Source organism: Rhinoderma darwinii, chromosome 1, assembly GCF_050947455.1.
Source record: "Rhinoderma darwinii isolate aRhiDar2 chromosome 1, aRhiDar2.hap1, whole genome shotgun sequence".
Taxonomy (NCBI): domain Eukaryota; kingdom Metazoa; phylum Chordata; class Amphibia; order Anura; family Rhinodermatidae; genus Rhinoderma; species Rhinoderma darwinii.
The window spans coordinates 280339955-280355911 of NC_134687.1; positions in this window are offsets into that span (position 1 = coordinate 280339955).

Below are 15957 nucleotides of genomic sequence, written 5' to 3' on the forward strand. Positions count from 1 at the left end.
AGTAGTCCTGTGCCCTTAGCAGAGAAACACCCCCAAAACATAATGTTTCCACCTCCATGCTTGACAGTGCGGACGGTGTTCTTTGGGTCATAGGCAGCATTTCTCTTCCTCCAAACACGGCGAGTTAAGTTAATGCCAAAGAGCTCAATTTTAGTCTCATCTGACCACAGCACCTTCTCCCAATCACTCTCAGAATCATCCAGATGTTCATTTGCAAACTTCAGACGGGCCTGTACATGTGCCTTCTTGAGCAGGGGGACCTTGCGGGCACTGCAGGATTTTAATATATTACGGCGTAATGTGTTACCAATGGTTTTCTTGGTGACTGTGTTCCCAGCTGCCTTGAGATCATTAACAAGTTCCCCCCGTGTACCCCACGAGGTGAGATTTTGCATGGAGCCCCAGATCGATGTCGATTGACAGTCATTTTGTATGTCTTCCATTTTCTTACTATTGCACCAACAGTTGTCTCCTTCTCACCCAGCGTCTTACTTATGGTTTTGTAGCCCAATCCAGCCTTGTGCAGGTCTATGATCTTGTCCCTGACATCCTTAGAAAGCTCTTTGGTCTTGCCCATGTTGTAGAGGTTAGAGTCAGACTGATTAATTGAGTCTGTGGACAGGAGTCTTTTATACAGGTGACCATTTAAGACAGCTGTCTTTAATGCAGGCACCAAGTTGATTTGGAATGTGTAACTGGTCTGGAGGAGGCTGAACTCTTAATAGATGTGTAAAGGATCTGCTAGGCACAACTTCTGTGTATACGCCCATAGGTAATCAGTCTGCACCTGAGTCTATGTCTCTGAGACTGACTCCATCTTCCACCACTCAGGATGGCAGGCTTAGGAGTGGGAGAGCCTATCGCAGCCTGGCCAGACGGAGCTAGCTCCCGCCCTCTGTCTATTTATACCTGCCTTTCCTTTTCCTCCTTTGCTTGTGATTCTTCTCGTGTGGTTTCCTGGCCCAGCTACAGCTTCTAACTATTTGATCCTGCTCCATACTGACCCTGGCTTACTGACTACTCTCCTGCTCTGCGTTTGGTACCTCGTACACTCCTGGTTTGACTCGGCTCGTTCACCACTCTTGTTGCTCACGGTGTTGCCGTGGGCAACTGCCCCATTTCCCTTAGCTTTGTGTACCCTTGTCTGTTTGTCTCGTGCACTTACTGAGCGTAGGGACCGCCGCCCAGTTGTACCCCGTCGCCTAGGGCGGGTCGTTGCAAGTAGGCAGGGACAGAGTGGCGGGTAGATTAGGGCTCACTTGTCCGTTTCCCTACCCCTGTCATTACAGGTTGGTAGGGGATCAAATACTTATTTCTCTGTGCACAATGCAAATAAATATATATAATTTTGACAATGTGATTTTCTGTTTTTTTTTAAAATATAATCTATCTCTCACTGGTAAAATTAACCTAGCCTAAAAATTCTAGACTGTTCATGACTTTGACAATGGGCAAACTTACAAAATCAGCAAGGGATCAAATACTTATTTCCTTCACTGTATACGGCTCCAGAATCAAGCTCAGTACATAAATATAGCACCAGAACCAACCTCAGTACGTATTTACAGCCCCAGAACAAAGCTCATACATATATACAGCATCAGAACAAAGCTCAGTACATATATACAACACCAGAACAAAGCTCAGTACATATATATAGCACCAGAACCAAGCTCAGTATATAAATACAACACCAGAACAAAGCTCAGTACATGAATACAGCACCAGAACCAAGCTCAGTACATAAATACAGCACCAGAAACAAACTTAGTACATATATACAGCTCCAGAACAAAGCCCAGTACATAAATACAACACCAGAACCAAGCTCAGTACATATATACATCACCAGAACAAAGCTCAGTACATATATACAGCACAAGAACCAAGCTCAGTACATAAATACATCACCAGAACCAAGCTTAGCACACAAATACAACACCAGCACAAATACAGATCAATTTAGTGGAACCCCTGCCGTATAGGTTTGTACAACATAAAACTAGAGCTCCCACCATGACCTAAACAATGGTAAGGATATGCTAGGAGTTGCTGTTTCCCCAAAAATAAAATCATACCATATAGTGACTACGGTACTGATTAGAGGTAGAATAAACATTTACATGAAGTGACTCATCGGTCTTTTCAAATTCTAGTTGTTATTTTTCACTTTTCTTCTTCATCCGGTCCAAACCTCTTTGATGACTTCTTCCAGCCACGACCCATTTCTGCAGTTTGCCGCTCAGATGTCTTCAGCTTCTTACTTAACAAACATTTCTGCACCTATAAACGATAAAATTATCATGGTGCCGCACACTGTACCCCTAAATAGAATAGCACAATACACTGTGTCCCTGATTATAATAGCATAATACACTTTGTCCCAAAAACACACAGTGCTCCCTGTAGATAGTGCCCCCCATAGAGCCCCTTGTAGATAGTGCCCCCATAGAGCCCCTGTAGATAGTGCCCCACATACAGCCCCCCATAGATAGTGCCCCACATACAGCCCCCTGTAGATAGTGCCCCACATACAGCCCCCTGTAGATAGTGCCCCACATATAGCCCCCCTGTAGATAGTGCCCCACATATAGCCTCCTGTAAATAGCACTCTACATATAGCGCCCCCTGTATATAGTGCCCCACATATAGCCTCCCCTGCCAATTTTTATGAGAAAAAAAACAACTTTACATACTCACCTTGATCCCGTTCCTGCGCCGTCCTGTATCATTGCAGGCCTGCTCTCTTCTCAGCTGGTCTGCAGGGGCTGAATGAAGCAAGCGGCGTGATGACGTCATCGCGCTGCTTGCGTCGATTAAAAGTGCTTATTGGCAGGGCAGAATGACTTGCCCCGTCAATCAGCGCCCTTCAACAACAGAAGCATCACGATGACGTCATCGCGCCGCTAACGTCGTTGAAAGGTGTTGATTAGCAGGGCAGAATGGCTTGCCCCGCCAATCAGCGCCTTTCAACAACGAAAGCTGCTAGCGCCGTTGAAAGGCGCTGATTGGCGGGACAAGTCATTCTGCCCTGCCAATCAGCATCCTCAGGAGCATAACTAGGAAAGACTGGGCCCCATAGCAAACTTTTGACTGGGATAGATATATATTATAGATAGTGCCCTCTGTAGATTGTACCATACAGCCCCCCTGTAGACAGTGCTATACAGCCCCACAAGTAGACAGTGTCACACCCCATTTGCAAATAGCACCCCCAACCTCCCTCTTGTAGATAGTGCCATACAGCCCCCCTGTAGATATCGCCATAAAGCCCACCTGTATATAGGGCCATACAGCTCCCCCTGTATATAGTGCCACCCAGCCCCCCCTCTTGTATATAGTGCCACGCAGCCCCCCCTTCCTTTTAGTAGATAGTGCCACACACAGACCCCTGTAGATTGCGCCACACACAGCCCCCTGTAGAGCCACGGCCCTCCCCCTTCTAAATAGTGCCATACAGCCCCCCTAGTAGACAGTGCCACAGCCCCCCTTAGTAGTGCCACACAGCCCCTTGTATATAGTGCCACACAGCTCCCCCATGTGCATAGTGCCACACAGCTCCCCCTTGTGTATAGTGCCACACAGCCCCCCTTGTATATAGTGCCACACAGCCCCCAAAGTAGTACAAGGCAATGGCGCATCCGAGAAAGTTGTATCAGCCAGGGAAATGTCAATCAAACATGGAAAGGTGGGTTTGGAGGCAGGACTACGTGACTCTTCAGGATAGCGGCACTGCTCCATGACCCTTTAATGAGTAATTAGCATGTAGTGTGCACCATTTTAAAAGTTGATTTGATAGATTTTGCTGCATTGTCAGGTCATGTATTACCGCATGGTGGCGGTTCAAGGGGTTAAAACTACCAGACAGGTTCCCATTAAATATACAATGAATTGAAAACAATTCCATCTTCCCTGCAATTTTGTTATTATAAATATATCCTATATAAGCTCTATATAACCAAGCTCTAAAATATATACAGTACCCAAACTAAGCTCAGTACATGTATACAGTACCACAATCAAGCTCAGTGGATAAATACAGCACCAGAACAAAGCTCAGTACATAAATACAACACCAGAACCAAGCTCATACATATATACAGCACTAGAACCAAGCTCATACATATATACAATACTAGAACCAAGGTCATAAATATATACAGCAGGAGAGCCAAGCTCAATACATATATACAGCACCAAAACCAACCTCAGTACATAAATTCAGCACCAGGACCAAGCTCAGTACAAAGATACAGCCCCAGAACCAAGCTCAGTATATATATATATATATATATATATATATATATATATATATAGATACAACACCAGAACAAATACAGCTCAATTTAGTGCAACCCCTGCCATATAGGTTTGTACGCCGTAAATCTACAGCTCCCAGCATGGCCCAAACAATGGTATGGATATGCTGGAAGATGCTGTTTCACAAAAATAAAAAACTATACCACCCATCATCTCGCTGCAGATCATACAGTGACTACAGTGCTGATTAGAGGCAGAATAAACATTTATATAAAGTGACTCACTGGTGACGTCTCCGATTCTAGTTCTTTTTCTCTTTTCTTCTAACTCCAGTCCAGACCTCTATGTTGGATTTCTGCCGGCCACAACCCATTTCCAGCAGTTTTCCGCTGAGATGTCTTCAGCTTCTCACTTTTAAAACATTCCTATAAACAAAGATAAAATTCTCAACACCTCTAAATATAATAGCGCCATACACTGCACCTCTAACTATAATAGCGCCATACACTGTGTCCCTGATTATAAAAGTACCATACACTGTGCCCCCCCACACACACACATCGTGCCCCCAGTAGATAGTGCCCCATAGCCCCCTGTAGATAGTGTGATGGATGGTCAAATTGCTTATGTTCTCTGTATTAAACTACACTATGAATTATCAAGCAGGATGCCGGATTATGAAGATATGTATTCTCCATTTTGTAATGATCTCCTTCTGGTTCTGTTTGAATCACAAGGGAATAAGTTATTACTTTGTGTTCTTTTTCGTGGCCTTCAATACTGGTAGATAGGAGTCTGGCAGAACGCCTAGACCTGAAATAATCATCATATTTCCAATTAATTCTTTATCTCAGTATTTCACACACATATATGAAATCATCACATAGCCTTATGAAAACCTCCTACATTTCTATTGTTTGTAGGCCAGGATTTGCAGGTGTTAGAAAGATCACGTGACCTCAGTGGGAAGGTACCCTATGACGTATTTTCAGTCTACGTGTAAAATGTTATGATTGGTTGTTCCATGAGAGGTAACACCCTGGTTAGAGGGTACGCCCTGAGGGTATATTAACCTATGTATCTTGATAATAAATGAGAATATTGATTGAGACGACAGATTGCTATTGTCTTTATTGATCTCCCGGTGCACTGCTGATACTTCAATTACCATATTTGAATACCACCTGACAAAGCAGAGGGAGCCCATTAGAGCACCCATCCCAAAAGGTGCTACCTGGAAGGGGTTTCTTCGACAGTTATGGTGCCGAACAGCCCGGGACCTCCTAATGAGAATTTTGTGCAAAGTCCACTAATCTGGAAGGACCTGGGGAGTCACTGAAACCAAAACCGCGCGGTAAGTAACAGACTTTATGTTACACCATTTGTTTCAGCCACTCTGTTAAGTCCCTGGAAACGTACTTTGTATATGTAAGTCTCTACAAAGGGGTCCCGTAATAATCAGGTCCTTTGTCAGGATGGTAGTGTGGTTAAATGGATTTACATGGGGGTGTATGTGACAAGTGTGATGAATGTGTGTGTAGTGTGATGTTGAATACATCTGTGAGAAGACATACATATCAAATTGTTGAAACTGTATGGCTCCCAGCCCAGAAGTAATATCCACTTCATAGAAGACGATATACACTCAGTGCAAGGAGGAGCAATTGTGTCTATATTGAATTTGCACTCAATACCATTACCCAGTGCAACAGGGAAAACTTTGAATACTGTATTAGAAAATCATTTATATTTTCATAAATTCACTGCCAAACAGTGATATTGTGTGTAAGGGTCCATAAACCAGTTGTATGCATTGCCAGACTGGCATAAGGTGGGAATCAGTACAGACTGATTTCTAGCACATGATAATCCGGCATATACACTTTGATGTAAAATAACATCCAAGTAATTAAGTCTGTAGTAGTATAACATCAGACCGCTGGATTGAATACTGTTGTAATATAACATCCTGTATTCATTGAATGACCCTGACACTTACCCCAGGTGCCACCTGTGTCGTAGTAGTAATTACAGTGAAGAACATTGGTATTGGCTCAGACCCAGAGCCCCTAAAGAAATCATCACCAACATACATAACAGGCCCCTAAACTACAACCCACAGAGTGAACGGCTGAGCGGGGAGGATAATATATATATGTTACCAAATATAATTTGCATGTGAAACCATTGCAAAGTGCTAGAGGAAAGAGTTTGGGATATATGCTACATCACAGGCTGTATGAACCGAAAGACACCCCCCGCCAGCAAGTGTTCTGCATAACTGAAAGAGACGAAGGGTTTGTAGAAGTTTGAAATGAATGTGACCAACTCCTGCTTGAATCAATGGAAGTTCATGAATGTAGATTGTGTTGAAGGATTTGCTCTTGCAATTTGTGGATTGGCAGCATTTTGTCTGTTCTTGATGTTCAAAACAGTGAGGGATCAGAGAAAAGGATATCCCACTGCTAGAATAGTCTGAAGGAACGACTTTTGATATTGATAGTCTTTCTGAAACTGTAAGATAGATTGTCTGAGATATCTGTCAACAGACTAAGGCCTGTCTGTTTGGAGCTGGGGAGTTTTCCGGAGACTACCCTACGCCCTCTGACCATGGGGTCAGAAAATAGTAAGACAAAAATGCGGGACAGCCCTGAGACGTCGGTCTCTGCCATCAAAATAGTAGAAAGAGTAAAAGGATCTGAGGCTGTGAAGGATTGTAAAATAATGTTTAAAATGATGGGAGTTGGGTCCTATGGAACGTTAACAGAATGTGATTGGAAAAGATTTATGACAAATTGTGTTGGATGGTTGAAAGACAATAACATGGTGGAAAAAGCCCAAATGTGGTATGAGGTAGCACAGAGAGTGAGTAACACAGAACATAAGAGTATGGAAGCAAATCATGGAATAATGTATGATTTATATGACCCTTTAAGTGAAAAGCTCCTCACTAATGTGTTAACCCCTTTACAACTGCCAAACAGCCCCACAGCAGCAACTGCGCCATCTCCTTATCCTGAAAATAGCAAGAAAGGCAGCTGCTGGACATGTCCACACTGTGGGCAGCAGAACCCCCTCACTGCAGGATATTGTGTCAGTTGTGGTACGCAGCGCCCCACTAGATTGTTTAAGTTAGTATCAAGTATCCATACACACAGGGGACCAAAACCAGTAGATGTAGACGGGCAACCAGTACCTGGGGCAGTAGGGGAAATCCAGTCACATGAAGCCACTGTGTATCGCCCCTGGAGCCCGGCTGATTTACTAGCTGTATGTGGCACACTCCCAGACCCACGGAAAACTCCCAGCGCTTTCCATAGAAAGCTGCGAGCAGTACATCTAGCTTACCGTGCTACATGGTCAGATATGGAGAGCCTGGTAGAAACAAAGGGAGGGGAAGTGCTCAAAAATCAAATTCAAGCTGCTATTACAAATCCCGTACCAGCAAATAAAACCAATGAGCAATCAGGACTAGAATACCTGAACGCTATGCAGCCCTGGGTAGATGCTACTCAACAGGATCGAACTGATAGTTTTATGTCATTTTCCCAAGATGTTAAACAGTCAGTCCCTGATTATGCCACAACTTTACAGCAGCAGTGGTTAGATCACGGGTATGAAGAAGGTGATGCAAAAGACTTGCGCCTACTAAAAATAACTTTTATGTCCGGTCTTAAGCCGGCAGTACAAGAAGCTGCTAAAAGAACCCGTCTCGCCCCGATGCAACAAAAGGGGGGATATAGAGGAAGAGGCAGGGAACAAAAAGACACTTTGAGAACCCAGAGAAGGGATCTTAGCCAGATTACATGCTGGAATTGTGATAAGAAGGGTCATTATTCAGCCCGATGTCCCTCCCGTCCAGTTGAGCCTCCCAATTCTTTGATTGCTGCATAGGAAACTGGCAACCCTGATGTCTCCCTCTGCCCAGTGCTCCCCCCGACAGGTCCATCATTGATGGTGCCTGTAACTTTACCCACAGGGGAAAATACCTCTTTTCTAGTAGACACAGGGGCAGCCAGAACTGTATTACAAACCAAATATGTACCGGCAGAGTTGCTATCACCAGACTATATAGATTGTGAAGGGGTGGAGGGAACATCATTTCAGTTACAGTTAACAAAACCAATGCGACTGAATATACATGACACACAATCAATTGTCTCCCGTGTGTTAGTGTCACCACACACTCCCTACAATTTATTGGGGACAGATGTACTCAGTGCCCTGGGAGCAGCATTGGACTTTTCTTCTGGCACACCTACATTAACCTCTGCCATTCCAGAGTCCCTGCTATGCAAACTCCTTAGTATGGCAAGTATGCCGGACACTGAAAAAGCCCCCAGTACCCCTCCCCTTTGGTTGGCAGACATCCCAGAAAAACTATGGGCACAAGATAAGATGGATGTAGGAGTTTTAAATGTGCCGCCTGTACAAGTAAATTTAAAACCAGACATGCAGAACCGTCCTGTATGTATAAACCAATATCCTCTGAGTCCACAGCAAGACGCTGCTATAGAAAAGGATATTAACTCCTTACTGGAAAACAATCTCATAGTGCCCATAATCTCGCCTTTCAACACTCCTCTTTACCCAGTAAAGAAAAAGACACTGCCCGGTCAACCTGTACAGTACCAGATGGTACATGACCTACGGGCTGTGAATGCTGTGACAATAATTAATACACCACAAGTGCCTAACCCACATACCCTGCTCAACCAGGTCCCCGGAACTGCAGTCTATTTCACAGTTATAGACTTAGCCAATGCTTTCTTCTCCATCCCGCTGGATAAAGAGTGCCAGCAGTATTTTGCATTTACACATAGGGGAAGACAGTATGCTTGGGTAGTGCTGCCACAGGGTGCCGCAAACTCCCCTGATATCTTCTCACGTACCATGAAAGATATTCTGGACACCGGGCAGCCCACCAATCAGTCCTCAGTTCTACTACAATATGTAGATGATTTGTTACTTTGTAGTGAGAGTCTGGAGAACAGTAAAACAGATTCTAAATCACTATTAATGTTCCTAGAAGAAGTTGGCTGTAAAGCGAGCAAGCACAAGTTGCAATTATGTGCCAAAACAGTTGTTTTCCTTGGTCACTGTATTTCCCAAGGTATGAAACACTTAACTCCTGACAGGCTGGAAATCATACAGAAACACCCAGTCCCTAGAAACCCTAAACAATTGAGGACTTTCCTGGGTTTAATAGGGTACTGCAGAGCCTGGATCAGGGATGCCTCTGCTATGATGCAACCATTATATGACTGTCTCACCTCTGACCCATTTGTACTGTCACCTGAGGCAATTGACAATTTTCACTTCCTGAAACTGTCCCTGACTACAAGGCCAGCATTGGGACTTCCTGACTACAATAAGCCATTTACTCTGTTCTGCCATGAACAGGCAGGCCATGCCTCTGGAGTATTAGCCCAAGATCATGGAGGCAAGATGCGACCTCTTGCTTATTACTCCCTTGCTCTGGATCCCATTGTACTAGGATCCCCGACATGCATACGCGCTGTCTCAGCAGCAGCAGCTTTAGTTGATAAAGCAACAGATATTGTACTCCAACATGACATTATTGTGCAAGTCCCACACGCAGTGCAAGAAATGATGAACACAGTCAAGACAAAACACTTATCAGTTGCAAGACTTACTAAAATTGAACTTACTCTTCTGTCCCCTAATGTGACTATCAAACGTTGTGTTGTTCTGAATCCAGCTACACTCCTGCCCCTAGATTCTGAACAAAAGGAGGGAGGAGTGGGGGGACAGGGACATGGACACCCCCTTATTTTTCAACTATCCACTGATGATGAACTATTTAATTTTGAACATGAACATGACTGTCAAAGCCTAGTGGATATGGAATCAAACGGCATAAACAGTATATTTGATGTTGCTCTGATTAACCCTTATGCTGAGTATTTTGTAGATGGATCTCGATATTGGAGCGAAGACAAAGGACATTTCCTCACCGGGTATGCAGTGGTCCACAATGGTAAGGCCGTCATACAACAGTCCCTACCCTCCAGCAGCTCAGCTCAGGAGGCAGAACTAAAAGCACTCGCTGAGGCGTGTAAATTGGGTAAGGGACATTGTGTCAACATATACACTGACTCCAGATATGCCTTTGGAGTTGCACATGACTTTGGGACAATATGGAGAGCCAGAGGGTTCTTGACCTCGGCAGGTAAACCTATAAAGAATGCAAAAGCAGTAGAAGAACTTTTAGAATCACTGCACATGCCAGACCAAGCAGCTATAGTCAAAGTACAGGCCCACACTAATAACAGTAATCTCCTATCAAAAGGGAATGAGGCTGCGGATGCAGCGGCAAAGGACGCTGCTGCTCTCCCTCTGATGATTGTGAAGCCTGTTTTACAACCCATCACAGAGACCCTGTTGCGTGCTTTCCAGGACCAAGCACCCCCTCAAGAGCAAGCAGAGTGGGAGGAGAGAGGTGCAGCAATAGGTCTAGGACAGTTGAGGCATCTTAATTCTAAGGTTTGCCTACAAAGAGCACTGTATCCAATGATGTGTGCCCTAGCCCATGGGAAAACACACTGTTCAAAGGGAGCTATGAGCTAGCTAGTATTACAGACATGGCATGCTCCAGGTTTTCAAAATGCAGCAGCCAAATATACAGAGGGCTGCATGACATGTGCACAACACAACCCTGGTAAAACCACCAAAACACCAGCTAAACACACTCCTAAGTCCTACTACACCTTTCAGCGATTACAGGTGGACTACATACAACTACCTAAGGTGGGAATGTACCAATATGTACTTGTTTGCACTGATTTATTTTCAGGATGGCCAGAAGCTTTTCCAGTGGCTAAAGCAAATGCAGATACCACAGCAAAGAAACTGATAGCTGAGGTAGTGTGCCGCTATGGAGTACCAGAGACAATTGAAAGTGACAGAGGTACTCACATTACCCAAGAACTATTGAGGAACATATTAAAAAGCCTTGGGATAGAACAAGCATTTCATACTCCCTATCACCCACAAAGCAGTGGTAAGGTAGAAAGACTAAATGGAACTTTGAAATTAAAAATCCAAAAGGCCATGAATGAAACTTCTTTACCGTGGACACAATGTCTACCCCTGGCTTTATACTCTGTAAGAACCAAACCAAGAGGGAAGGATAAACTTTCTCCCTATGAAATATTGTTTGGAAATATGCCAAAGACAGGACTGTATTTTCCTCAGCAGTTACAAAAGCATTATGACAATATGACCACATACTTGGCTGCCCTACACAAACAACTGGAGAGGACACATAAACTAATCCTTTCTTCTATTCCAGATCCAAACTTTCTTTCAGGTACCCACTCACTACAACCTGGAGACTGGGTGGTAACAAAGATACACAACAGGAGCAGTCTGGAACCAAGGTACAGCCAACCAGTAGAAGTACAGCTGGTCACCGCCACATCAGTGAAGCTCCAAGGACGAGCCAATTGGATACATGCAAGCCATTGCAAAAAGGTTATCAGCCCAGATGACGTCGCCTCGATCGATGATGTTGCCCTTGGCAGGGTTGGTGTTGATGTTGCCCCTCGTGGGGACGATGACTCAAGTTCTCAAGGAGGAAGTGGACAATAAATTCATAAAACATCATCAAATTATAACAGCATTAACAAACTTATCTGATTGTTGGATATGCACACACAGTCCTATAAGTTCAAAATCCATGCCATACATGGCTGTGCCCCTTAGTGAGAAAGAACTTCTTAACACTACATGTTGGGATCCCTCAAAGGTAAAGGATAACACAAAAAGGTATACATGGTCTAATACCAGTGTGCCCTTACCCATAGCAGGATGGATGGAGGATCCCTGGTGGCAGGTAAATCTAACCCTGATACCTGGTAAGGCACTGATTCTCACACAAAAGGAAAATGGAAAATGGGTCCCTAAAAATGTCACTAAAACACTGACACTAGGTGAGATCCCCATAAAAGGCATAAAGATAAGCTTCAATAAAACCCAACAGACCTCAGATGTATTTAGACCAAGTCTGGTAGAACGGTACATACATAATGGTAGTTGGGAATACGGCCATTTCTTCCCTTCAGGAAGTAAGACTGATTGTAAACGTTATCCAGGGTATATGGAAGAAACAGACTTACAAGGAAATGAATCTATGTATTGTGGATGCACAGGAGTATACCATGGGTCTTTGGGAACAAATTGTCCTTGGTGTGTATTACAGCAGTCTTTTCCCTTAGTTCATTTTGCTCACATGTTAACCCTAGGAAGTATGCAATGGTTTGACCTTCCCCATGATATATATATAGTGTGCGGACATAATGCATATAAATGGATCCCGCAGACTACCACAGGTACCTGTACCCTAGCTAGGTTACAGTCTGCTACCTGGACATGGGACAAGGATGCACTTCCTTATGATAAAGTACCAAAACATATGCTGTACAAAAGGGAGGGGAAGCAAAAAGCCCACCCATTGGTACACTTACCTTGGCACACCAAGTTAGGATATGCTCTATTCATCTTTGGAGGACCAATTAGAAATGCACATAACATAGAAAAACTAGCAGAGTTGTTTGACAATATTACCGAATTAATATTTGATGCTTTAAATGTTTCTTCAGTACTTACCCGACAGCTTATTACTGTTACTAACCAACATACACTTGTACTAGATTATTTAACTGCAAGTCAAGGGGGTATGTGCCAGATAGTGGGTCCTGCATGCTGTCATTCTATAGATCCCCAAGGGACAGTACAGATTAAACATGATATTGAACAAGCAAAGCAATTAAAGGAGGAATTTAGGAAAGCCAATTCTGAAGAAGATTGGAACCTAGATTGGCCAGACTGGTTGTCATGGCTGAACCCGGCCTCATGGTTCAGAGGCATTGGAGGATGGGCTGCAGGACTCATGCAAGGCGCTTTACATATATTACTCATAATATTGATTATATACGTTTTTGTTAAATTAGTAGCATGTCTGATACCTATGCTATGTAAGAAGGCTAAGAAAATTGTCTATCATAAGCCGAAACCTTTTAATCAACAATACCCTATGTCACAGGGATTTTATGCACAAGGCCAGAACCTGGTGAATGGGTGAACACCCCACCATGTAACACTAAGTGTGTTCATTTATTAAAGTTTTGCCATTTATATCTTATATACATGTTAGGACTTTTATACAGGGCATGCTGTTATTGTTATCACCATAAAAAATATTGACAAAGGTAGGGTCCAACAAATCCAAGCAGCTGTGCAGACGAGAAACTACGGGACTTGTCAATGCACTGACGGGACCCTATACCCAAACCTGAACTTGGTGATAGCATTATATTATTAGTAGTGGCCCTATTCAGTATTTTGTTTGAAGTTTATAATCAGATAATTTTTAATCTCTGTATTTTAATATGAGAAAAAGTGGGGTTTGTGATGGATGGTCAAATTGCTTATGTTCTCTGTATTAAACTACACTATGAATTATCAAGCAGGATGCCGGATTATGAAGATATGTATTCTCCATTTTGTAATGATCTCCTTCTGGTTCTGTTTGAATCACAAGGGAATAAGTTATTACTTTGTGTTCTTTTTCGTGGCCTTCAATACTGGTAGATAGGAGTCTGGCAGAACGCCTAGACCTGAAATAATCATCATATTTCCAATTAATTCTTTATCTCAGTATTTCACACACATATATGAAATCATCACATAGCCTTATGAAAACCTCCTACATTTCTATTGTTTGTAGGCCAGGATTTGCAGGTGTTAGAAAGATCACGTGACCTCAGTGGGAAGGTACCCTATGACGTATTTTCAGTCTACGTGTAAAATGTTATGATTGGTTGTTCCATGAGAGGTAACACCCTGGTTAGAGGGTACGCCCTGAGGGTATATTAACCTATGTATCTTGATAATAAATGAGAATATTGATTGAGACGACAGATTGCTATTGTCTTTATTGATCTCCCGGTGCACTGCTGATACTTCAATTACCATATTTGAATACCACCTGACAAAGCAGAGGGAGCCCATTAGAGCACCCATCCCAAAAGGCGCTACCTGGAAGGGGTTTCTTCGACAATAGTAACCCCCATAGAGCCTCTGTAGATAGTGCTTACATATGGACTCCAGAGCTGCAAGGCAATAGTGCTAACCACTGAGCCACCGTACTTCCCTACATCTAGCTTCCCCTATAGATAGTGCTCCACCTATAGCCCCCTGTAGATAGTGCCCCACAGGTAACCCACCCATGTATATAGTGTCCCACATATAGCCCACCCCTATAGATAGTGCCCTACGAATAGCTCCCCCTATAGATAGTGCTCCACATATAGCCCACCCATGTATATAGTGTCCCAAATATAGCCCACCCCTGTATATAGTGTCTGAAATATAGCCCACCCCTGTATATAGTGTCCCACATATAGCCCACCCTGTATATAGTGTCCCACATATAGCCCACCCCTGTATATAGTGTCCCACATATAGACCACCCCTGTTGATAGAGCCCTACATATAGCTCCCCCTGTTTATAGTGTCCCACATATAACACACCCCTGTATATAGTGTCCCACATATAGCCCATCCCTGTATATAGTGTCCCACATATAGCCCACCCCTGTATATAGTGTCCCACATATAGCCCACCCCTGTAGATAGTGCCTTACATATAGCTCCCCCTGTATATAGTGTCCCAAATATAGATCACCCCTGTATATAGTATCCCAAATATAGCCCACCCCTGTATATAGTGTCCCACATATAGCCCACCCCTGTAGATAGAGCCCTACATATAGCTCCCCCTGTATATAGTGTCCCAAATATAGCCCACCCCTGTATATAGTGTCCCACATATAGCCCACCCCTGTAGATAGAGCCCTACATATAGCCCACCCCTGTATATAGTGTCCCACATATAGCCCACCCCTGTATATAGTGTCCCACATATAGCCCACCCCTGTAGATAGTGCCTTACATATAGCTCCCCCTGTATATAGTGTTCCAAATATAGCCCACCCCTGTATATAGTGTCCCACATATAGCCTAACCCTGTATATCATGTCCCACATATAGACCACCTCTGTAGATAGAGCCCTACATATAGCTCCCCCTGTATATAGTGTCCCAAATATAGCCCACCCCTGTATATAGTGTCCCACATATAGCCCACACTTGTATATAGTGTCCCACATATAACCCACCCCTGTATATAGGGTCCCACATATAGCCCGCCCCTGTAGATAGAGCCCTACATATAGCCCACCCCTGCATATAGTTTCCCACATATAGCCCACCCCTGCATATAGTGTCCCACATATAGCCCACCCCTATTAGATAGTGCCTTACATACAGCTCCCTCTGTATATAGTGCTCTACATCCCCACATGTAGACCCCCCCCCATGTAGATAGAGCCCCCATTATAGGTAATGCCATTCACAGTTTTAGTAGAAAAAAAATAAAAAACTTGACTCACATGATCCCGTTCCCGCGCCGTCCGGTAGCAATTCAGATCTGCTCTCTTCTGAGCAGGTCTGCTGGAGCTGAACAAGTGGCACGTCATTGATAAGCGCTGATTGGCAGGGCAGAATGACTTCCCCGTCAATCAGAGCCTTTCAAGCGCGGAAGCGGCGCGATGACACCATCGCGCCGCTAGCGTCGTTGAAAGGCGCTGATTGGCGGGACAGGTCATTTTG